The sequence below is a fragment of the Equus asinus genome, chromosome 29 (genome assembly GCF_041296235.1).
Source record: "Equus asinus isolate D_3611 breed Donkey chromosome 29, EquAss-T2T_v2, whole genome shotgun sequence".
Taxonomy (NCBI): Eukaryota; Metazoa; Chordata; class Mammalia; order Perissodactyla; family Equidae; genus Equus; species Equus asinus.
In genome coordinates, this window is record NC_091818.1 from 40318769 (window position 1) to 40343583 (window position 24815).

At 45.7% G+C, this 24815-nt stretch overlaps 2 long non-coding RNA genes across 2 annotated transcripts; one reads left to right on the plus strand and one right to left on the minus strand.

Annotated features, from left to right (window-relative positions):
* Window positions 1-70: 70 nt before the first annotated feature.
* Window positions 71-18516, plus strand: LOC123281988 (uncharacterized). Its single transcript, XR_006521818.2, has 3 exons — window positions 71-1220; window positions 2742-8474; window positions 14540-18516. It is a non-coding gene; the product is annotated as an uncharacterized lncRNA (long non-coding RNA).
* LOC123281987 (uncharacterized) lies at window positions 8210-23264 on the minus strand. The gene is made up of 3 exons (XR_006521817.2): window positions 18529-23264; window positions 10876-10963; window positions 8210-8438 (listed from the first exon to the last, which is right to left on the minus strand). It is a non-coding gene; the product is annotated as an uncharacterized lncRNA (long non-coding RNA).
* Window positions 23265-24815: the final 1551 nt, after the last annotated feature.

Genomic DNA, 24815 nt, shown 5'->3' on the forward strand with positions numbered 1-24815 from the left:
GCGCGGCCACCACTTAACTCGTGCGCTGCCGGCCGGCCCGGGCGCGGGCCTGCTCCCCGCCAGCGCCCGGGGGTCTGGGGGGCGGAGCCTGGCACTCCGGTGGCCCCCGAAGGGACAGAAGCACCCCCCCTCCCCCCCCGCTCAGGAAGAAGATCAGCTCACTCATCAGCTCCTTCGGGCGTGCGGGGACATCACCCCTGGAAGGATTCGGGGGACTTCATCCCATTTTTATCCTTCTGTCCTCCTGGCACACGGGACAGGCACAGGGGACTGCTCACATGGCTGGTTGGTTTGAATTGAAATTAAATGAGGGCTGGAGGGAGTGAAAACCCTCCCCCCCCACCCTCCCCCACCCCACCAAAGTGTGTCCCTAAGCTTCCCCGCTACCCTCATTCAAAACCCTCCCTACTCCCTCTGGTCCTGCCCGCTTCCTTTTTCTCCACAGACTTACTACCTGTGATGAACTTTCTATTTTTCTCTTTTGTTCACTGCTGTTTCTCTGGAGCCTAGAAGAGTACCTCACACACAGCTCAATAAATGTGTCAAATAATAATAATAGTGGGACTTAAGGACTTGTGACCTGAGAAATGGGGAGGAGACCCTGCCATTGCCATTGCCGCCACTTTGCCTCGGGGAGGCCGGCCCCTGAGAAAGTGCTTTATTATCGGGTGGGCTCAGAGGTGTCCAAGGCAGGTCATCTTTCCGGTCAGGTCGGAGTTTGTGCCTGTGGAAGTGCTCTTTTTCTATTGCAATTTGAAGAAAAGATGTTTGGAACGGTCTCCTGATGTAATATTTAAAGCGCACACGCAAGTAGCAATTGGCTCACTTTCTAAGTGGTGAACAAACGATCCAGGTGAGCTGAAAAGTTGGAGCCAGGGGTTTTTTTCTTAATCAGAATCAGCGGCTTAGCCTGCTGTCTTTTTTTCTTTTTTTTTTTTTACTGATAATTTTTTTGTTTTGCTTTGTTTTGGAGGAAGATTAGCCCTCAGCTAACTACTGCCAGTCCTCCTCTTTTTGCTGAGGAAGCCTGGCTCTGAGCTAACATCCGTGCCCATCTTCCTCTAGTTTATACGTGGGACGCCTACCACAGCATGGCTGCCAAGCAGTGCCATGTCCGCACCTGGGATCCGAACCAGCGAACCCCGGGCCGCCGAGAAGCAGAACGTGCGAACTTAACCGCTGCGCCACCGGGCCGGCCCCTAGCCTGCTGTCTTTTATGGGTAAAAGTCCAAACTCCTTCCCCCTTTCAAACAAAGAGGATGCTAAGGAGAGGGAAGTAATCACTTGGATCAAATATTGTCAGAGGGCTTGGGAACACTGCCCTGATAGAGCCTTCTGGAAAGACCCTGTTGCAGGGGCCTGGCTGAAGGTGGGGATCGTGTGCCATGGCCTTGTGAGCGTGGGTGTCCCTCTGTGAGAGGAGTGGGAAGTGGGGGACGTTGGCAGAGTCCCAGATTCAGTGCTGTGAGCGACCGTCAGCTCCCTGTGCCCTTTTCCCTGCCGAAACCGTGATGCCCGGTTGCCGTGCACTTTGCTCCGTGGACTTGGTGGCCACGGAAGGCATATTTTATCTCAGGCCAGATAAAGTGCACAGGACTGCACGTCTCAGACTTGCCTGGCTGTGGGTCATAGCGAAACCACAGGACATGCACTATGAGGTGGACGGGCCTTTATTCCTTCTAGCTGTCGCCTTCACTGCCCTGTGGACTCTTGTGGCTGATTGTGACACAGTAAGAAATACATATTTGGTCTTTGTCCCCAGTTCCTGGCACACAGCTCTTAAAACCCTTGGAATCTTGGGGGTGATAAGAGTGTCTTTCATATGCTAATGAGATGCCTGTTGGCTGGGGGACCCTGGATGGGATGGGGGCTGGTGGCCAGAAAGACCAAGGCTGGGTGAGAGGGTTGGAACGTTCAGCCCCACCCCCACCTCCGGGGCTGGAGCTTGAGTTCTGTCACCAAGGGCCAATAATTTAATCAATCGTGGCTCCATAATGAATCCTCGGTGAAAGTCCCTAAATGGTGGTGTTTCGAGAGCTTCCCGCTTGGTGAACAAAGACTTGGAGGTGCTGGGAGGGTGGTGCGCTCAGGGAGGGTGTGGAAGCTCCGTGTGCCTCTACGCTCTTGCCTTGCCCTCTGTGTCTCCTCACTTGGCTGTTTCTGAGTTGGACTCCCTGTAATAACCTGGCAATAGCACGTAAAGCATTTCTCTCAGTTCCGTGAGCCTTTCCAGCCGATGCTCGAACCTGAAAGAGAGGGGGGTGTGGGAACCCCTTTCTTTGTAGCCAGGTTGGACAGGTTGGGTACCCTGGGCACCCGATACCTGGGACTAGCATCTGAAGTGGGGACAATCTTGTGGGACTGAGGCCTTACCCTGTGGGATCTGTGCTCACTCTGGGTAGGTACTATCAGAACTGAATTGAATTGCAGGACACCCAGGAGGTGTTGGGAGAGCTAGAGAACTGGTTGTTGGTGTGGAAAACCCACACATTGGTATCAGAAGGGTTGTGAGTAAAAACAGCTCAGACTCATGCAGCTTGATGGCCCCACTTTGAATATAATCGTGTGCAGGAAAAAGCACCTGGGCCTCGTTACTGTCGTCTCCGCTCTGTGTTCAGATGTTTGTGGTGGTGGTTTAATAACCCTGGGAACATTTGTTCTTTCATTACCTATCAATCAGCCAACAAGGATGGATGTCAACGTTGAATAACTCGAAGAGTGTTTCTTCTTGTCCTTTGCAGAAGGGAGGAAACAGCAAGTTTCTGGGCAAGTTCTCACAAGAGCTAAGAGTGGCGTGGACAACCGGATTTGCCGAAGCATGAACTCATGGCAGCCAGTGCCGCATCGGGAACGTGCTGGGGTAATGGGACCTGGCCCTCTGGTTGTCAGACGTGGAGGAAAGATTTGAAGCAATTTTAAATTGAGAATATATTCCTGGGCCCTGTCAACAATATAGCGTGAGTCAGAGAACCAAGTAATTTTATCATTATTCACCAAACTCAATTGCAACTGCTGACATTTCTGTTCTCCGTCTAATGGACTATTGATTTCACGCTGCTCCTCTCCCGAGGAGCTCTTACCACATCAGCGCGGTGTTTTTAAAGTCTCACCTAATTGCTAGAATCATGAGGAAACAGCAAGCGGTGCCTGGCCAGGCTCAAGTCTTCCTCCACGCCCCCGTTTATCATCATTTTAGAACGGTCACCATCAATAGCATAGTCTGGTCCTCTGAGCTCCCGAGGACAGAGGTGCTCAAACTTGCAGGCAAGAGAACATGCTGGAAGGCTGGTTAAACAGAATCGCTGGGCCTCAGCTCCTGTTTCTGATTCAGTAAGTCTAGGGCGGGGCCCCATAATTTTCATTTCTAGCGAGATCCCCTAGTGATAAGGATGTTGCTGGTTCTCCTAGTTTCAGACTGCACTTGAAGACCCAAGGGGAAAGTGGAACCCAGCTGTGAGGTGAGGGGCCCCCCCCCCCCCCCCGAGAGACTAGATCAGAATCTGTGCTCCTTTCATCCAGGGCCTGAGCTGCCCTTCTCCCCTGGCACTGATGCCCAGCTGCGTGCCTCCGAGCCCAAGCCAGGCTCTTGGGGCAGGAGGGGCCAGGGCCACAGCCTCTGGTGTTCTCACTGCAGGAAGAAAAGGACCCCCTCCCAGATTTCTTTTCCCCCTTTATTGGCCGAAGGCTTTCATGCTCTCTGCAAAGGGAGAGTAACCCTCACATAGGAAGAGATCAAGCGCTTTTATCCTCAGAAACTCCTTTCCTAAGCCAGATATTCGCATTTCCAAGCCTTTCCTCTCTAACTGTAGGAGGTGAGGCTTTGTCTCCAGTGAAGGAACTCGGGCCATAGGAAGCAGGTGGGGAGCCTTTTGATGGGCGTCAGGGAACCGTGGTTAAAAGGACTGTGTGTGAAGGAGGAAGGAAGGACCAGGGGTGTCTGGGGGCCGGGACCTGCAGGGCCCATAAAGGACTTGAGAGCCACACCCCACCACTGCCAGACTCCCTGGTGAGGAGAGTCCAGAGGCTGTCCCCCTGCCTGGCCATCCCCTGCCCCATGCTTCTCGGAATGGTATGGCCCCCATGGTTTAAAACGCCCGCTGCCTCAAGCTTCCCACCCCGAGGGTGTTTGCCTAACGGCAAACCTGCATCCAGCCATAGGGCAGGGTGTATGGAAGAGTGGGGTGGGGCGGAGACTGCGGGAGGATCCCTGCCATGTCACTGCCTGTGCTGTGCGCCATACCCTCTTTGAGCCTCAGTATTTTGTCTGTAAAATGGGGATGATGCGTTCTTCATGGATTGCCCTAAGGATTCCAAGAAATCGTGTTTGCCTGGAGCACAAGTGCTCAGTCAAAGGTAGCTGCCATTATTATTATTAATGTTAATGTTATTCAAACAGGAAGCAGGGAGAGGCTACTTTTAGGGTCCCGGGTAATGCATGGGAAGGGTCTCAGAAGAGGAGGGCACAGGGTGGGAGCATGTGAGCTGGACCAAGGAAATGTTGGGGCTGAGGTTCAGTGGGGTCAAGAGAAATCCCACTGCCAGGGGATGAGCTCCTTGACTCTGTCTTTTATCAAAATAGGAGTCTGTGTGTGTGTGTACACACAAGGATGTGACTGTGAAAGGATTAGTGATCCATGTTATTGGAGAAAACTACAGACATTGGGAGTGGTTATATGGACACATCTAACGCACAGATCTTGGTTTCTAAATACCATTTTCTGATGAAAGGAACCAGGAGACCTTGGAGGGTTGAAGCAGGAAAGTACAAGATGAGCCTGGAACATCTTGTGGTGCCAGAAGATAAGTAACCATTTTGCTGAGATGCCAACAAATGATGGGAACTCGTCCAAGAGACACAGGGGCCAACCTGGAAGGGCTTCTGAGGGACAATTGGAGCAACAAGATAAATCATGGTAGTAATGGATTGTGAGCCATGAATCCAAATCTACAGACAAATGAACAATAGAGGAGGAGGGGAAGCTCCTCCTCACAAATCCTAGAATTTATAGAAATTATTAGAATTCTAGCTAATAAATGTTGAAGGAATCATGGAACTGGAAAAGTCACCGTTTGGCGATAGCACAGTAATAATTGTTTCACAGAAGAATGGTCAGTGGATGTTAAAATTAGCATAAATATGATGAGAAAGGATTTTGTGTGTGTGTGTGGGGAAGATTGTCGCTGAGCTAACGTCTGTTGCCAATCTTCTTCTAGTCTGTGTATGGGACGCCACCACGGCCCAGTTTGATGAGCAGTATGCAGGTCTGTGCCTGGGATCCGGGTCTGCAAACCCCAGGCAGCCGAAGTGGAGCTTGCGAACGTAACCACTACGCCACCGGGCCAGCCGTGAGAAACAGGATATTAACAGTCTCAACGTATTGTCCACAGGTTAATGATTAATTACCAAAGGGAAAATGGTAACTTTACAGTGGGGAAATCTGGCAGCCTCCTTAACCAGGTGATCAAAGTTTATGTCACCAGTACTGGACCAAATCAGCATGGTGTGCCTCTTGATATAACGTACTGAGAAGGGCACAACATCACATCTATAGTATTCTTACCACAAATGCATAACATGAATTTAATGGTAAGGAAACTCCAGACGCCTAAAATAAGGTACATTCTACAAAATAACTAGCAAGTACTTCTTCAAAAATGTCAACATCATGGAAAAGGAAGAAAGACTAAGGAAGTGTGATCCTGGCCTGTATCCTGAACCACAAAGGGGACGTTAGTAGGGCAGTTGGTGAAATCTGAATAGCACTGAACCAGTATTAATCTCCAGACTTTGATAATTGTGCTGTGGTTATGGAACAGTTGGGGAATTGGGGTGAAGGGTATATGAGAATTCTTTGTACTCTTTGCAACGTTTCTGGAGTCTGAAATTAATTCAAAATGAAAAGTTTAAAAAAATTAAAAGGTAATTATAGATGCCGGAGAACTCACTAAATGGGAAGAGAACACTCCCAAATTGATTTGGCCGTGTAATCAGCTACTAATTACCATTAATGACGGGAACTGCCTAATTTCCAGGCAGCACAATGAGGATCAGTACCTCAAATTTAGTAGCTTACAATACCACTCATTTATTAGCCACACAGCAAGGGGCCAGCCCGGTGGCGCAGTGGTTAAGTTCGCATGTTCCGCTTTGGTATAGTCCAGGGTTTGGCAGTTCAGATCCTTGGTGTGGACCTACACACCACTTATCAAGCCATGCTGTGGTAGGCATCCCACATATAAAAAAAAATAGAGGAAGATGGGCACAGATGTTAGCTCAGGGCTAATCTTCTTCTTCTTCAAAAAAAAGGTACTCACACAGCAAGACTGGGTTCTCTGTTCAGGATCTCAGGAGGCTGAAATCAAGGTGTCGGCCTGGCTGAGTTCCCATCAGGAAATTGGAGAAAAACCCGCTTCCAAGCTCATTCTCTTTGGCAGATGTCAGTTCCTGTGGTTGTAGGAATAAGGTCCCCATTTCCTTGCTGGCTGTCAGGGGGACCACTCTCGGCTCCCAGAGGCTGCCTGCATTCCTTGCCATGTTGCCCCCTCCATCTTCAAGACAGCCAGGGTGAGCTGAGTCCATCTCATGCTTTGAAGTCTGACTTCTTCTGAGACTGGCCCAAGAAAACTCTCTGCCTTAAAGGACTCAGGCCCACCCAGATCATCTCCCTTTCTTAAGATCAGCTGATTTGGGACCTCGATTCCATCTGCAAATTCCCTTCATTACCCAGATGAGTGTTTGACTAACTGGGGAGGAGTATATGTACATGAGGCCCAGAATCTTAAGGGCTATATGCCTACCGCAGCAAGTAATTTCTTTTCTATTTTTGAGGAAGATTAGCCCTGAGCTAACTACTGCCAATCCTCCTCTTTTTGCTGAGGAAGACTGGCCCTGAGCTAACATCCATGCCCATCTTCCTCTACTTTATACATGGGACGCCTACCACAGCATGGCGTGCCAAGCGGTGCCACGTCTGCACCCGGGATCCGAACCGGCAAACCCCGGGCCACCGAAGTGGAACGTGTGCACTTAACCACTGCACCACCGGGCTGGCCCCGAGAGTAATTTCTTAAACCAAATAAATGGCCAAGAATTGGCCACAGGCTTATGGATGGGGGAATGGGCAACCTGCAAAGAGGATGTGGGCTCCTCAATACCCCCAAAGTCAGGCTGACCTGGCTCAGATAAAGGATGATTCTCAGAAAGGGCCGCCTTTTCCTCCTAATAATTCTCCTGTTTGAACTCTTCTGTGTCCAGCCCTGACCGTTGGAATGTGGTTAATTATCCTCTCTCCTCCTCTCAGTTGAAGCTTCAGAAATCAGGATTCAGTCTCTAGGGGACAGATGCTTTTCAAATCCTTGATTAATGTCCCAGATGGAAGGAGAGTACCATTGTGTTTACTGTCCAGCTGTCCTTGCATCTTCCGTGAGCACGGAGCAGCGACAGCGAGGCAGCTGGGCATGTGTGCTCCAGGGTGACCTGCTCCCTGCCGGGTGGGATGATCACCCCTTTGTTCAGAAGGAAAGAGTCGCTGAGGGGAGGTTCTGGTCAGTGGGAGGCCTTAGTGAGCTGTTCACAGAGTTTAAACCCACCTTTGACACCCGCTGAGCCCAAGGATGGGGTGCCTTGAGGATGGAGCCATTGAAAACATCACAGCCCTAAAGGACTCTAGAGTGTAACCAGACTGCTCCTCAGAGGCCCATCCCCATGTCAAAATATAACCAGGGTTCTTTTTTGGGCTTTTTTTATGCTACAAAGAACTTTCGTGTATTTTTATCAGAGCAGCCTGACAAATTTTTGAGTCAGGGAGAAGCAGGCATTCACCCATTTCTCTGATGACAGAGCTGACCTCAGCTAGGGGAAGTGGCCTGTCCGGGTTGCCGGGCAAGACCAGGGCAGAGAGAGCCCTAAATCCAGGCCTGACCGATGCCGCTGTTCTCGCCGCATCCCGGCCTTCCTCCAGGAAGCTGTGCTCTCTCCTCCCTTCATTGTCCTGCACCCGGGACAGCACTGTCCTCAGAGAGTTAGCTCAGCTGGGAAGCGAGGGCTATCCGGTCTCAGTGTATTTAGTCTTAATAACCCATTTACGGCTGCGGAGCTGGGCTGCCTCTTTCCCAGAAATCAGGCCACACTTCTCTGGCCAAGTGGTAGCTTTCCACCCCATTATGGTCCTAGAATATGATGCTGAAGAGGAAAACGAGGAGCCATAGAGAGTTCAAATGAGTCACATGATCCCTTCTGGAGATAAAGGGTGTTTCTTTGTTTGGGGTTTCACTTCACCTGGAATCAGGACACTTTAGAGGCCAACTAAACAGTGGACGAGCCTGGCCAGTGGGGACGGGGCTGGGGACACGTGATGAAGTCCAGCTCCGGCTGTTGTTCTGCCTGCTGAGGCCTCTGCTCTGGCCACTTCCTCCTTCCTGTGCTTCTGCTTCTCCTTCTGAAAAATGCAGAGAAGACCAGCTGTTGGCCAAAGGTAAGGAGCAAACGACTGCTTAAAAAAGAGAAGCATTGAATTTCTAACATTAGACAAACATATTTTTACTGTAATTGAAGGTGATTTTATATATACAAAAGACTGCTTGCAATTATTTTTAATTAACATTCATTTTATTCAAATTCAAAATTTTAGGTTTTCGTTAAGCTTTTAACTTAAAACTGCATTATTCTACTTATGACTTTATTTCATAAAATATAGTAAAATTTAACAGTCACTGTTGAGGGAAACTTTGATGACCGCCCCCCTTCAGAAATTTAGTTATTTAAACTAGCTCAACAATTTTAAACTGCATTTATAAAATTAGTGCTTTACACTTCAGAATACTGCACTTTCCTCACAAGCCTTCCCAAGTTCTCAACCAACTAAGTATGCTGAATCTTAAGTTCTCTTAAATGTTCCCTTTCTGCTTAGAATCTTCATAAAATTGTGTCGCAGCTTTCAGCTTAAATGACGTCTCCACCAATTACTCACTTACGTATTTTTAAACTGGAATCACAAGCTCGTCCATTGGATACTCAGATATGCCCCATTCTCTTAAAATTGCAAGTTCTTAAAATACCAAATAGATATACATCACCTAAACTTAACCCAAAAATACCAAAAGTCTGAGTTTAATTTACTTCGCATTCCTCTGCTTAAATAGCGACTTTTCCAAGGTCAAAACCTAATAAAGAAACAACTATGGCATTACCAGCAAGCCAGGGGGCCTGTCCCAAGGCACTGTGGTTACTTATAGACCAGAAAGACCCTGATTAGGATAGCAAAGCATATAAAACATAACAATGTTTTTCCAGACTTTCTGAATTGTGGGTCATTTTATTTTGCAATGAATTGTTTAAAAAGAGCTAATTTACAGATCTGCTGCTGGGGAGTTTCTGGACAGGATTCGAGAAGAGCTTTTAAGCTATTACAGGGCCTTTGTGGCTTACTTAAGGATGGCATCAAGAATTAGCCAGGGAATTAATTTCTAAATGGCATCGGCCGTGTTCTGGAGGCATCCAGAGGTTGTGGGCCTTGCCGGGGCGCTGTGCAGAGTGTCCTGGGGCGCAGGACGGCAAGCATGGAAGGACAGCTAATGGCTGGTGAGCAGGACTGGCCTGAGGTCAGTGAAAGAAAAATCGAGTCAAAATCCAGTCCCCTGGGGGTAAAGGCCCCTCGTTAGCGCCACTGAGGTAATCAGAGCTCTCGGTTCTGCGACAGACACCTAACTCAAAGGAGCTTAGGCAAAAGGGCAATTTCAGGGAGAATGCTGAGATCATTCAGGATGAAAGGCAGAATGTACAAACGAAGGAAAAGAAGACTATCTCGTGTGGGAACAACTGGATACAGCCAGGAGCCCGCCCCTGTCTCCCATCGCTCCTTTCTGCCGACGTGTCGTCATCTCGTGACCACCCTCCTCCGTGTGGCAGGAACACGACTGATGGCAGATGGCAGGGGTTCTTGGGACCCCATGACCCCATCACCAAGGTCCTAAAGAATGAGGCAGCTCCCACTGGAACCCGCCTTCCGAGCTGGAGGAGAGCAGTTCCCGAAGGATGGAGCCGTTATTCCAGCAGGAGGCGGGCTGTCCAGAAGGAGCAAACCCGGTCAGAAGAGCAGCTCGTCCCCTGGGCTTCGGCAAGCAGAGCCAGCGAAATTTTATCAGAAGGGACAGGAATCGGGAGACCTAGATTCTGGTGCCGACTCCTGTCACCAACTGACTTGCTGGCCTTGAACAAGCCGCTTCCTCTCTCTGGGCCTCAGGTACCTCAACTCTAAAGAGACTGAAAGCCCTTGAAGGAGGCTTTCAGGCCTGACATTATAGTTCTCAGAATTAGGGGCGGAAAGGCAGAGCGGGGAGCAAAGGAGTGGGGATAGGGCACTGGGCAGAGCATGGAGGTGTGGCTATCTACACAGCAAGCACCGTAAAGGAAATAGGGCTGCAGGCAGAGGGACGGCTGGCCAGCAGAAATTGCTTGGCCAGGCACGAAACTAAGAAGAGGGAGAAAAGCCCTCTTCTCAAATTGTAGCCCAAATTACACCGGAGCGCCTGGACACCCCAAAGGGAGAGAGCCCCAACCATTCATGCTGGTGGACCCACTGAAGCACCTCAGGCCAGGTCCCCCCACCCCTCATTTTATTCCTTCCTGAATCCAACTTCTGGCACCTATGAGACTATTCAAAATCGGAGTGACTTTGTAATCCTGAGCCTGGTATATAGCAGGTCCTCAACAAACCCCCTCACATTGGATGGATGAAGGATGGATGATTGGAAGATTGTGCTAAAAGTTTAGAGCAGTGCCACTCATCTTTCTATCTTCAGCTCCAAAAGCCTGGCTCACTGTAGATGCATCATAGTCATTTTTTAAATGAGTGAGTCAATCGACCACAAAGCTACCTTTGCTGCTGAATATGGATTCCGATTTCTGCATGGCTTGGACTCCCAATGTCTTCTCCCTCTTTGTGTCACCCATCTTGCACCATGCCTGAAGTGCAGAAAATGCTCAGTAAACATTTGTTAAGATGCAGTTAAATAAACAATACTTCCTAAGCTCTATATTAAAATTTAAAAAAATAATCCTAGAAACCACTCATTTTCAGATGCCAAATTCTGTGTCACTTCGGGATGCTTCTGCCCATAAACAATAGAAACCCTAGTCTATTGTGACTTAAACAAGAAAGGACGTAAGAAGTCCAGAGGTAAACAGCCCAGGGCTGGTGCGATGAATCTTGAGGGTCTGTTCCATCAACCGTAGCAAGTGGGCTTCTGGCCCACAGTCTGACCCCTGCTGCATCTCCAGGCATCAGGTCCACATCGTTCAAGGTTGAATTGCGACAAAGACCAGCACCAACTCATCTTTCCCTCTTACCAGGAGAGCAAAAGCTTGCCCTGAAAGACCCCTGATATTTCTACTTGCATCTCATTAGGCAGAATTATAAGCTGGGTGCTGGGAAGCAGAAAATGTGTTTCTTGTAACGGGGCAGGTGGGAAAGGAAGGGGGAGGCATGGCGTGTTACCGCAGGGCTCCCGTATGGAGTGGGGGGCGTTTGAAGGCCTTCCCGTCCTGCTCAACAAGACCCAGTGTGGTTGGGAGAAGCCTTCTCTGTGGGATATTTGAGGGTCTTCGTATCCCAGGCCTTAAAACTCACTCAGACCAAATGTTTTAGACAAGCACCAATCTTGGACTAAGGATTTTAAAACATTTTACTAGATGAACTCTTTCAGATTCCCAAGGTGGATTTGAAGTTCACAATCGACACGCCGTCTTGTAGGTGAGTGCAACAGCTCAGCATTGCCGGCTGGCCGAGGGTGCTTAGTGGCCTGTCTCCGGCTGGCTGGCCTGAGAACCAAAAACTGATGAGGACTTGGAGCTGGAAGCTTCGTCCACCTCTGGCTAGGGAGCATGAGTCTACCTGCCTTTGAAGGAAAACCGTATGAGCCAGTTAAGCATGGAAGTTTCCGTGTGGATGTGAGTGTTCAGTGGCTTCAGGAAACTGTTCGTGCTTTGGAATTTTTTGTTTTGATGTGCCTCTAAGAGCCAGAAAAAGAAAAAAAAATCTTTTCTCTAAGCTCTGAGTGTGTTTTTCAGGCCATTTCTACCTTCACCTGTTTACCAGCATTATTGTTTACATACTTTAGAATCGTACTTGTGCCCGTATTTTCAACATGCTTTGGGGCATCTGATAGATATATATTGTTAATTTATCATAGTGCCTAACAGAATGGTAAGCATTTAATAAATACTGTTTCAATGGATAACTGGCATAGAAATATATAATTTGCCTGAATGTTTTTTTCCACCTACTCTAGTCAACAATCACATAATTTAGCTGAAGTGATTTTATAGATAAGCAGAGAGATGGCAGAAAAAGCCAATTATTTTACCATTTCCCCCTCCCCCAATATTTCCAAATTGACCTGTTTCGAAAAGAAGTTCAGCATCTTACTCCAGCCTCTTCCCCTTTGAGACCCGGGAAGATGAAACGTTTCAACACAAATAAGCTTGCTATGGGCAATCACATAGCACAGTGGATATGATGACACCACCCAGCTGGAAACATTATTTCAGTCTTTGGAAACAACTTCTGCCCAAACGGTTTGTCATTAGTAGGAAGGGACTAGCTGTTCAGAATGAGGGCTTGTGTGGGTGATCGGTGGGAAACCTAAAAGGACATGTGAGGGGAAGATTTATTTTTGTCAGAAAATAAGCATTTGTCTAATCGCTTGGAGGAAAAAGAGTTGCCTTTATTTCTGCACAGTCATTGTTATAAAAATAATACAATTGGTTCAAGGTAGCAAAATGTGGAAATTATACACCGCCCGAGTTGCTGAGCTGAATGCATTCATGAGTCTTATAAGCAGTTGTCCAGGATGAAGTCTATGGAGAAGCTGGGAGTCTTTACTGAACTGAAAATTGCTAGTTCTTATTTTCTCAAGAAGGAAGGATTCTTTGGTTAGAAGCTCTCAGGCAAAGGCCATCCTACACCACGCCCTGCTGTTCGGAGTGAATCACCCTCCAAGGTAAGGAGCAGGTGAGAAGACAGAGAAGAACGCATCCCTTCAGGCCAAGGAACGCCACAATCGCAGGCGCCCCACCTGCCTTTTGCACTGTTTCCGTCTACTGGTCTCCGTTCTCATCCCTCCCTTGCCCACCCCCCAGGGTCTGGACTTGAGCTGAGAAGTGACGAGAGCCTCCTTGACAAGGCATACTGAAATACGGTAATTGGCGGGGCAGAGACAACCGTTCGTGCTATTAAGGCTAAAGAGAAGACAGAAAGGTGAAGAAGAGCCTAAGAGAGGAAGATGGTCTTTGTAGCTGGGAGGCTCCCCCAGCGGGCAGAGAAATAAGCAAAGTGAGTCAGAGACCGTGAGTCAAAGCGAAGAGGATGACTCACTGGACCAAGGCAGGTGCAAGGCGACGGGAGGTGAGAACATTCTCCTCCTCCGTCCTTGTCCCTTCTCCGTGAGACTTCCTACAGGGCTAAAGGTTTTATTTTTAGGGAATATGCTGTCTTCACCAAAAAAGGTCTTCCCTTTTGTTTTCTCTGATAAGGTCCAGATTTCTTAGATTGTGGCAGAAACCCTAACTCTTTTCAGATCTTTGGATGCTTAATAAACACGGAATAACAAGGGGAATGAAGGAGAACGAATTGGGAAGAAGACTGGCACTGAGGAGACCCTGTGACACGCGCGTGCAGGCAGGCGAGGGGCATCGACTGCTAGGAACCGAGGGAGTCTTGGGCAGGCTATGGGAGGCTGGGAATTAGCTGTATGGTTGTGCTTGCAAAAGAGTACACGTTAAGCATCATAACTTCTCTTGAGCTTGTAAAGTAATGCAGCAGCTCTGAATTTCACCTAAAAAGTCAGTTCAGGAGTTCTTCAGCCATCTCTGATTCCTACAAATATAGATCACTTTTTAAGAGAAAATACTGTCAAGACATTTAGAAAGTTATTTAACAGTCATTTTTGGAAATTAATTTAAGAAACTACTTTCTAGGGGCCGGCCCCGTGGCCAAGTGGTTAAGTTCACGCACTCCGTTGCGGTGGCCCAGGATTTCACAGGTTCGGATCCTGGGTGCCAACATGGCACTGCTGGTCAGGCCACGTTGAGGTGGCGTCCCACGTGCCACAACTAGAAGGACCTGCAACTAAGATATACAACTATGTACCAGGGGGATTTGGGGAGATAAAACAGGAAAAAAAAAAAAAAAAAGATTGGCAACAGTTGTTAGCTCAGATGCTAATCTTTAAAAAAAAAAAAAACTACTTTCTATACATCTTGTGGGGAAATAAGGCAAGCCATCCGGACTGTGGATGGTTTCTGGTTGCATCCCTAATATACATTCACCCTCTTTGCCTTACAAAGTAGGCTTCCAAGTGTGGGCGGGACATACAGCTGTCTGAAAAAAGCCTACATCCCCAGGCTCCTTTGCAGCTAGCTACACATCTGACAAAGTTCTGTCCAATGCGATGTGAGTAGAAATACTGTATTGAAGTATTAAGGAGCAACTGGCGTGCACCTCATAAACTCTTCTTGCATCCCTCTTTCTCCTTCTTGCAGGTGGAAGGCAGATGTGATGGGTGGGACTTAAGCGTCCTTTCACAGACCATGAAGTGCAAAGCACAGGCTAAGGACGGCAGAGCAATCTGGCTTCTGGATACCTTCACTGGCCACCTCTGAACTGCTTATTTTGGAACTTGTCTGGGAGAGACGAAAATGCTCTCTTATTTAAGCTACTGTACTGGGTTGAATAGTGTCTCCCCAAATTTATGTCCTTTCTGGAACCTCAGAATATGACCTCATTTGGAAATAGTGTCTTTACAGATGTAATGGGTCAAGGTGAGGTCATACTGGAGTAGGGTGGTTCCTAAATCCCATAAGACTGGTGTCCTTCTAAGAAAAGAGACACCAAGAGAGAACCCATGTGGTGACAACCGGACACGTCTGTAAGCCAGACAATGCCAAGGACGGCCAGCAACCAGCAGGAGCTGGAAGAGGTAGGGAAGGCTCCTCCCCTAGAGCCTCCAGAACCGCACTAGCGACACTCGATGTCAGCTTATAGCTTCCGGAGCTGTGAGAGAATAAGTTTCTGTTGCTTTAAGCCCCTCCGTTTGCGGTAATTTGCTATGGCAGCCCCAAGAAATTGCTATGGCTCCTGTTAGAGTTTGTCTTCGTTATGCGAGGCCTCACCTAACCCTTATGTACTAATCATGCACAACGCGCCGCTGCTGTTTCCATTCGACTCTAACGTCACCCCTCACTCGGGAACTGGGAATTTTACTGGAAAGCGGCTGATGAGTTCCACTGATTTATAGGAGGTAAAGACGGTTTTATTACCAGCTCCACTCTAACTCTGCCCAGAACCTTCCTTTCTGCACCTCCTAGTGAGATTCAGCAGAGTCCTCTGTGACCACCTTTCTTCACAATTTGATTAAAAATTGCATGAGGTAAGGAGGGCAGAGCAGGAAAATGGACTAATTAATAAGATTACTCAGAGCTTCCTTTCTATTACATAGGTTCTCTTTCATTCTTGTTCCGTCTTCCCTCTTCACCCTCCTCCCCTCTCTGCCTACCCCCTCGACCCGTCCATTCTGGGCAAGGAAACTTCGGGCCATCCCAGAAACAGATCTCAAAGTGCTGAGTGGAGAGTCTATTTTAGACCCGTCTAAAGGAGCTACGGTAACGGGCCTTCTACACTCCCAAATTTCAGATAGATAACTGCGTTAATTCCAAAAAGAGACCAACAATAGCCAGAGTTCGAGTCGGATAATTGCCGTGTCGGGTTAACTAGGTAAGAGGTGCTTTCAGTGCAACGAGCAAGATCTTTGCTCTTGGCTGCTTCTCATGATGTAAAGGCCAAGTGCTAACCTGACGAGCAGACACAGCCTTTGCTGACAGCCTAATCCATCAGTGCCTTCCTGTTGTGGCAACAATGGACCAACGAGAACGTGCGTGTCAAGTTTCTCCTTTTCCAATACTGTATGACCCCACTGGTCTCCCAATTTTCAATTACATCGATGCCTCAGGTGAATCACTGCCACACTTCAGGGGTCCCCCTAGATAGAAAAACCCTTTTTTACTGATGGCAGAGGTTAGAAGAAAGCCTGCAAAAATTAAAAAAAAAAAAAAATCGAATATTTCCTTTGAGTTCATTGATACATATTAATTCCCTTAAAACATCACAAGCCTTAACTTGCTGCTAAAAAAAAAAAGTCAAGGATAATTATTTGTCCAAAAATCACACCAAAAATGTTCAGAGCTCAAAGAAGTTGTCATTCGTGCATTAAACAGATATTAGAGAGCCTACTGTGTATCAGCTGATCCTGGACACACTGGCACTATAGACACTTGGTGCACTTGTGACTTTTACGGTCTGGTGGGGTACAGACTTGCAGCCACACAACTCCACAGTGTGACAAGTGCTATGCTATAGCTTGACAGAGGGTGTAATGGGTGCGGAGTCCACACCTAGAGTTCAGTGTGGCTGCCCCAGCACAGGCATGGCGGGTGGACGGTGGAAGGTGAGGATGGCCAACACACAGGCGTGTGATCTGGGCTTCGTCGGGCATGTGAAGGACAATCAGGGCAGCTCTGGGCTTGAGGACACCGACTTAACGCGGGCTCAGGTCTAGGCCTCAGGCTGAAATCAGAGAGTTCAAAAAGGTTTCGGAATTAAACAGGGGGAACCCCAGCTCACCTCCCAGAACACTAGCTGGGGAATGTAGCCTTGTTTCGGACAGCTTTGTGTCCAGCTAAAACTTAGAAATCTCTCTCTTTTTTCTTTTTAAGATTGGCACCTGAGCTAACATCTGTTGCCAATCTTTTTTTTTTTCTTCTTCTCCCCAAAGCCCCCCAGTACATAGTTGTATATTTAGAGAGAGAGAGAGAGAGAGAGAAAGAAAGGAAGATCATATCAAATAACATTTCAACAAGAGTTTAACATCCAGTATTTGAGTAATTGGAGTTTCAGAAAAAGAGAACAGAACACTAAATGATGGTACGTAAGAACACATAATACAAGATTAATTTCCCAGACCTTAAAGACACAAGTCTAGATTGAAAGGGCCAACCGCCTCGTGACATTTCTGAACATTGGAAATAAAGAAAAGATCCTAAAAGTTTCCAGAGAGAAAAACACACATCACATTTAAAGAAAAATCAGAACAGCACTAGGCTTCTCAACATCAACCATAGGAACTAAAATAAAATGGAGTAACAGCTCAGAAGTCTAATGGAATACAGTTTAAAACCCAGCCACATATATAAATAAAAATCGAAGGCAGAGGTAGAATAAAAACATTTTCCAAAATACAAAAAGTAACAAAATTCTCATGAAGTTTCTGAGGGGATGTATCTGTTAAAGCAAGAACATGGAAGATAAGAAACTAAAAATAAGGGACCCAGCACCATAACACACCAAGGGAAGCCTCAAGATGGCAATGGGCAGCAGACCCAGAAACTGACCAGTCCGGATCCGGGCAGAAGGTCAGAGGACTCTGGAGGAGGGTTCTCCGAAAAAATACGAAACTGATAGGTTAATTGATATGGCTGACCTGGGGAAACAGTATCGAATGGCAGATAAAAACCACCGGAACAATTAGGACAGAACTTAAAATAAGTACTCAACACTAAACAATTATTTAAAACTGGGCAATTATTATTAACTCTAGGAAAACCCAAAAGTTATATAAGAAAATAATCGTAATATACGGACCATAAGTGAATCATACTTATGTATTAGGAAGTTAGTAGGGAGTGACTCTTGCTTTAACACAAAATTTTGATGTAAGTATATTAGAAGAATTGGGGAGGAGAAATGAGACATGAGAATTGGCTCAAGAGAGCTAAATCCTCCTTCCCCATAACAGAAAATCATTAGAAAAATGTCTAAAAATAACAAATCAAGAAGTAGTATTATGAGCAAATGAGTTAGAAATAGGGAAATAAACGCCATAAACAGTTACAAGAGTTGAATGTGTTTTCCTTTGGGGAACAGGACCAGTGGGGCAGAGGGCTCTTCTTATTTGCTACGAGCCTTGAACACTTACTTGATTTTATAATTCTGTGCATATATTATTTTGAGAAAAATTAAAAACTGAAAATAAGAACAATAGCCCTGAACTTACTTTTTAACCCAAATTTTGGTGATAATTATGCAAAATTCAGTTCAGAATTACTCAATACGGTTAGTCCCTCATAAAACACTCACCCTAGACAATGGTTCATTGACTTGCCATCGGTTTACATCTAAAGGGCTGCAGCATCAGCGTGATTTTGTTTCTTAGCTCTTGACTATGACCTAAGAACAGTACTGCACGTAACTGCAAAGTGTGTCTTTGCTGGGTTAAGGTTTTTTTGCCACATTATCAGATTTTGATTCCATTTGTTCATTCTGTTTTTCCAAGATAAATCAGTAATACAATTCCCTTAGCAACTCCATTCCGTAGACCCATATCCTGCCCTCACAGAAGCTCTGGTTGCAGCAAGCCGCAGACCCGCCCCACAGGCTCTGTCACACACCCGTCCACGGGGACAGTGCCTCAGCTTACCAGAAACCTTGACAACTTCATGTGTTCCCTGCTTAGACGGGACACTTCTGCGGTGGGAGAAAAGCACAGCCAGAAGAGGATAATAGAAGAGATTTAAAAAAAGGTATTTTTAATATCATGTCAGAGGGCAGAAGAGGGAAAAAAGGTGGTTGCTAAAGAAAAAGACCCAGCTGTTACCAAATCTGGAAGTCACTGGTATCCTGAAATGTGTTTGAAAATATCTGCAGACCACATAACTTTTAAAGAGACAGTAATGTAACAACACTGTCTTTCTCTGTTATCATAGTTGTATGAACCCAAGGCATTCTCATGTAAAATATTTCCTTAATCTTTCCCTTTTCACACTTTTTTAAAAAGTTTTAGGTTACTTTTTAAAAATTAAATCTATTTTGTGAATGTCCAGCTGATAACCAAAACAAAGGAAATTTACTAAACAGCATTTCACAGAATAGGGTCTGTGTTCTGCTCTTCATTTAGCAAATAATATCTGTTATCTTAATACCTGAGTACTGAATAAGAGGATGTGCTTCTAGAAGAAAATTGCTAATTTTCCCATACTGTCAATGTATGTGCATTTATATAAAATATCATTATTAAATTCATTGTCCTTCAAAAGGTCTGAAAATATTTAGAATGTGTCACTTTACAAAATAAAGCAACACAGGAAGCTCCATAATTTAGATACATCCAGACTCTTGAGGCTCCGATCCAGGACTCAACCGCTTCTGTATCTTATTGTCTTAGGTCAGAGGTCAGCAAATAAGACAGAAAAGAAAGACCAATCCAGAAGCAAACTGACTAATGAAAGCTCCAGAAAGAGTTACAATGAAGAAAGATACAATGAAGGAAGGGGAGGAAATTATCAAAGAAATATTACATTAAAAATTTCCAGGATATGAATTCAAAGTATGTGAATTTTCAGAGTGACAGAGTCCATCCCAAATGCCCAGCATAATGAGTGAAGAGATGCACACCAAGACACATAATCATGACACTTGAGAACAGTGGCTCCAAAACCTTCCAGAGAGAGGAAAAACACATCATAAAGGATGATACTGATTTTCTCAACAGCAATATAGGAAGACAATGTAGCAATGCCTTCAAAATGCTGAGGGAAAATGGGTTTTAACCAAGAACTCCATATTTGGTCAAATTATCAATTAAGTATGATGACAGAATTAAGATATTTTCAGATGCAAAGCCTCAAAAAAATGTATGCCCCATGTCTTTTTTTCTCAAGAAACTACTAGGGGATAAGGTCCACCAAAAACACAGAGGAAATCAAGAAAATGAAGGTAGAGGATCCAGCACTGGGAGGATCCCAGAGGAACCTGGGAGAGACAAAGAGAGTTTTAGTAATCCACTGATTTCCTAGAAAATGGAAGAGTTTAGCCTTCAAACATCCCTTCCTACCCCTCTCTATTCATACTTTCACATTAGTGATAAAGCAATATTAAAAAAATTAGTAATCAGTATTATATCATTATGAGATTTTGTATTTTATTCTCAGCTGAGCCAGCTGCATACCACAGTTCATTTTCATTACTATTTACAACTTTTCTTGGAATTCATTGAGTCAAGTTTTTCCGGGAATTGAGTCAGCGTATGTAACAAATAGATTCCATCTTCCCCCTTGGAGACGTCCTGCTGAGAGCCCTCATCTTCCGGCTCCCATGACACTGAGTTCTCTAGGCCTTCCCCACAGCTACTGGATCAAGACTTCCCTTCGCCGTCATCTTGGGAATTTCTTTTCCCTCTCTCCTGTGTTGGGTCCCCTACTGCCCTGAGTCAATGTCATCTTTTTCTGGATTTACTCCTTGAGTTGTAGTGGGTTGAGGTGTGAGTGGAAATTAAGGAGGTGGAGACTGAGCTCACGCTATTCTTAGACACTTGCTTAGGAAGAGAAGGACGAAGAATGGGAGCAGGGGAGGGAGGGGAAATTAGCCTCATGAGGCTGTATTTAGACATACAGAGGCAGAGCCCAGAAGCAACCCAGCTAGAACTGTGAAAAGTAATCACCGCTGGGGAGATACAGGGCAGAGGACTGCTGTTTTCCATTATAAGGCTTGTGGTGCAAATAAACCTTGCATGAATAGCAATTAACTGGCTGCAAGATAAATGTTGGAAGAATAGGGAGAAAAGGCCGATTCTTCAGGCAGAGGGAAGAACATGAGCAAAAAACCTGCCAATGTTCCTGCTTGCTGGAACATAAAGGAAGGTGCGGTGGGAGAATAAGCACGAGGGTGGGGAGAAGGCCCCAGCTCACTAGCTTACGGAGTCTAGACTTGGCTGGAGAACAACTGATTCCTTTCTACAACTTTTAAATAACTTGAATAGCTGAGGTGTTACTTTGGCAGATTGGGAGTGCAAGATTAGAGCAGGGAAACGAGTTGCAGACCACCGTCTATTCTAGGCAAGAGATGATGAGGGTGTGAAATGAAGTAACTCCTCTGCGTTGATGTGAAAGATGGGAAAGAAAAGAGAATCAACAGACTGGGTTGGGATCCAAGGGAAAGGGAGGAATCTAGGATGACTCCCAGGTTTCTGACCTAGGTGATGAATTTCCCGAATTAGAGAACTTAGCAGGAGTTTTGAGCGGGGCAAAGTGAGTGAAGTTTGGAACACGTTTTAAGTGGGAAGGGACATCTAGTAGGCAGCTAGATAGAGATCTGAAGTTTTGTCATGAGGACTGGCTGAGATAAAGATACGGGTTAGTCATGGCAAAAACTGAAGGTCAGCAGAGCAGACACGATCTGCTCTAGGAAGAGCATGAAGAGCGAGCACAAAGGAAACACCAACAGGAAGAGTGGTCACAGGCCTCAAAAGGGAGGAGTTAACAGCATCAAATGCCGTAAAAGGTCAGGAAAGGGAACTGAAGAGATCCCAGTAGATGTGGGTCGCAGTGATCTGTAACAGAGCATTTGAGGAAGCCTGGTGGAAGCAGAGGTCTAATTTGTGATCAATTACAATCCCCGTCCTTGAAGTGTGGGCTGAATTGAAGGGGTGATCAAAAGTAAGGAGGTGGTGGTAGAGAGTAGGGGATTGGGAAGCCCGGCTGTGAAAAGGAGCACTGGGAAGGAGGAAAGTCAGCTAAAAATTCAAGGGTTAGACTTTTCCCCCTAAGAACGGAGAGCTTTGAGAACGTTTGGATGCTTCAGAAAAGTCGGCAGTACAGGGAGAATTTGAAAATACGAGAGAGGCACAACAGTCTTACCGTATAATCCAGCAATCACACTCGTAGATATTTACCCAACTGATGTACAAACTCACACCCACAGAAGACCTCCATACAAACGTTCGTAGCAGCTTTATTCCTAATCGCCAAAAACCAGAATTAACCAAGATGTCCTTCAATAGCGGAATGGATAAAAAACTGTGGTGCATCCAGACAATGGAATAATAGTCACTGATAAAAAATGAGCTATCCAGTGACAATCTTCCTCAAGCAAAAAGAGGAAGATTAGCAACAGACGTTAGCTCAGGGCCAATGTTCTTCACCAAAATAAACAAATAAATAAAACCTTACTAGCAACAAAAACATTTAAAAAAATGAGCTATCAAGCCACAAAAAGATATGGATGGATCTAAAATGCACAGTGCTAAGTGAAGGAAGCCAGTCTGAAAAGGCTGCATACTGAATGACTCCAATTCTATGACACTTTGGAAAAGGCAAAACTCTGGAGACAGTGACAGGGCAGTAGTTGCCAGGCTGAGGGAGGGTTGAGGTGAATAGGTGCAGTACAGGGGATGTTTTCAGGGCAGTGACACCATTCTGTGTGATGCTCTAATGGTGACTACAAGACAAAAAGCATTGTCAAAACCTGTAAAACTTTACAGCCCAAAACATAACTTAGCGTACAGAAATTTTAAGAAATTCATTTAGGAGGTTGGGGGAATCCCAGGATGAAAATGCAGAATGTGACAAATAAATCCAGAAGTATCACAGACATATAAAACAATCTTACTGAAGGCTGGATGAGGGAATAAAGTGTTGAACTGAGTGACTCTGGAAATGAGTGACGTCTGTTGAGACCAAAGGCACGATACACTGTCATGAGCACTGTGCTCTAGTGGGAAAGCTGTTTCCCACAAAGGTATGGACTAACAATTCCGAAAGTGCTACCTGCACATCCTGGAAGCGAACAATGAATTTGAGTGACAAAGTGATAATGGATTATAACCCAAAGAGTAAGATAAATATCCATAAGTTCACACTGATATAAATGGTGGAATAAACAAACAAATGGGGGAAGAACAGACAAGTCTTCCACGGGGAATTCCAAATAATTTATGTAGCTACTCCACCCTAGGAAATGGGATTCCTTAAGTGTGGACTGTGCTCAGTGACTTTCTTGCAGAGTAGAGTACAGGAAGGGAGAAAAAAAGAGTTGACTGCACAGTGGAGAAACCTGGCAGACACTTTCGTCAGGGGATCAAGGTCAACATCAGTACTGATAAGTCATGTTCAAAGTGTTGATGAACCCATGATGTGATGTGATGAGAACGGCACATCACCTCTCTGGTCTTCCCCCCAGAAAACATTACCCCTGTCTAACCATGAGAAAACATCTGACAAATCCCAATTGAGGGACATTTTACAAAATACTTGACCAGTACTCAAAACTGTCAAGGTCATCAAAAACAGAAACTCTGAGAAACTGTGACAACCAAGAGGTTGACTGTGGTAGACACTGCATATCCCCGCACCTACTCCCAAACCTCCTTGCTATCTTAGGCCTCTATTTTAAAGGCTTTAAGACTAACTGTAATGTAGTAACCTGAATGGGAGTCTAAAACAAAAAGAGGACTTTAGGTAAAAAAAAAGAAATCTGAATAAAGTACATAATACATATGAGTAATATTATCATTCATATATACATTCTATAAAGTATATAATAATGTGCCAGTACTGGTTAACTGTGACAAGTGTACCATATTTAACACATTAGTAATAGGGGAAACTGGAGTGTATGAGGGAACTCTGTACTATTGTCACAATAATTCTGTAAATCCAAAATAAAAAGTTGATTTAAAAAAATCTGGGAGAGGAAGAACTATAGAGGTGGGGATCAAATCATCAGAACTAGCCCAAGGTCAGAAGGCCTCAAGGTAGCGAGAGACAGACAGGGTGGTGCCATCACTCCTTTGTCCTCCCCTCGCAGTTCTCTGGAAAGCCCTCCTCTTGCCTTTCCAGCTGGCATCCCCACTCCCCCATCAGGACCTAGCACAGATGACCTCATCTTTATTGCCGTCTGACTTCACCACTCCTAACAGATGTGCTCAGTCATCTATGGTCTCTCGGTACTTTCATACAGTCAGCAAACTTGCTGCCAATTTATTGTGTACCAGATACGTGCTAGATGCTGGAACTAGAGATAAAAAATCTCATTAACCCCAAAGAACTCAGTCAAGTGACATCTTGTGTTAGCACCTTTCACCTCGCACTGTTCTTGCTTTTGTCTCTCTCTCTGAAATAAACTATGAACTCTTTGAAAGCAAGATTACTACCTTACGCATTTTTTCATTCCCAGTTCTAAAAACAATACCTATTCATAGCAATTAACAAAGAAATGCTTGTTGAGACAAAACAAACACTGAATTCTCTTTCACTTTATGTAGGGACTACTTCAGGGAAAGGAAACTATGAGAAAAGAGTCTGCAAGGCTTATACTAATAGGTGATTTTTAATTATTGGCAGAAAGATTTCCCCCCAGCTTCTGAATATATTACACACATATATTTCGGGAAGCAGACAGACTCTATCAGCAAGAGAGGAATTCACCTTCAAGCAAAAGCGAAACCAGCCAACAGTGGCTCACACAGTTTCCCACCCAGGAGGGCTGTGCCAGGGCTTCTGCAGCACCCCGTGGACGCGACGGCCTTGCCTCCTGCCATCCACGGCACAATGGCCCATCACTGAAGTTCACTAAATGGCTGTCCTGGCTTACTTGGGAAAGTAAAAAGCATTTCTAAAACTACCTAAAAGTAAACTACCTGCCACTCACAGATCACTGGGCAGAAATGCCACATGGTCGCCCCTAGATCCAGGTAGGAATTTCTCCAGCCTTTAAAATAGAGGCCTAAGATAGCAAGGAGGTTTGGGAGTAGGTGCGGGGATATGCAGTGTCTACCACAGTCAACCTCTTTGGCTCCCCGCAGAATACACACTGCCCTTTGCATACACACACTTGGAAAGCACTCACCCCGACCAAAGAAGGATGCCTCCGTCTCTTCCAGTTACTGATTGCAGTCTGAAATCTCCAGGTGAAATGCAGTTTTCTCCATCT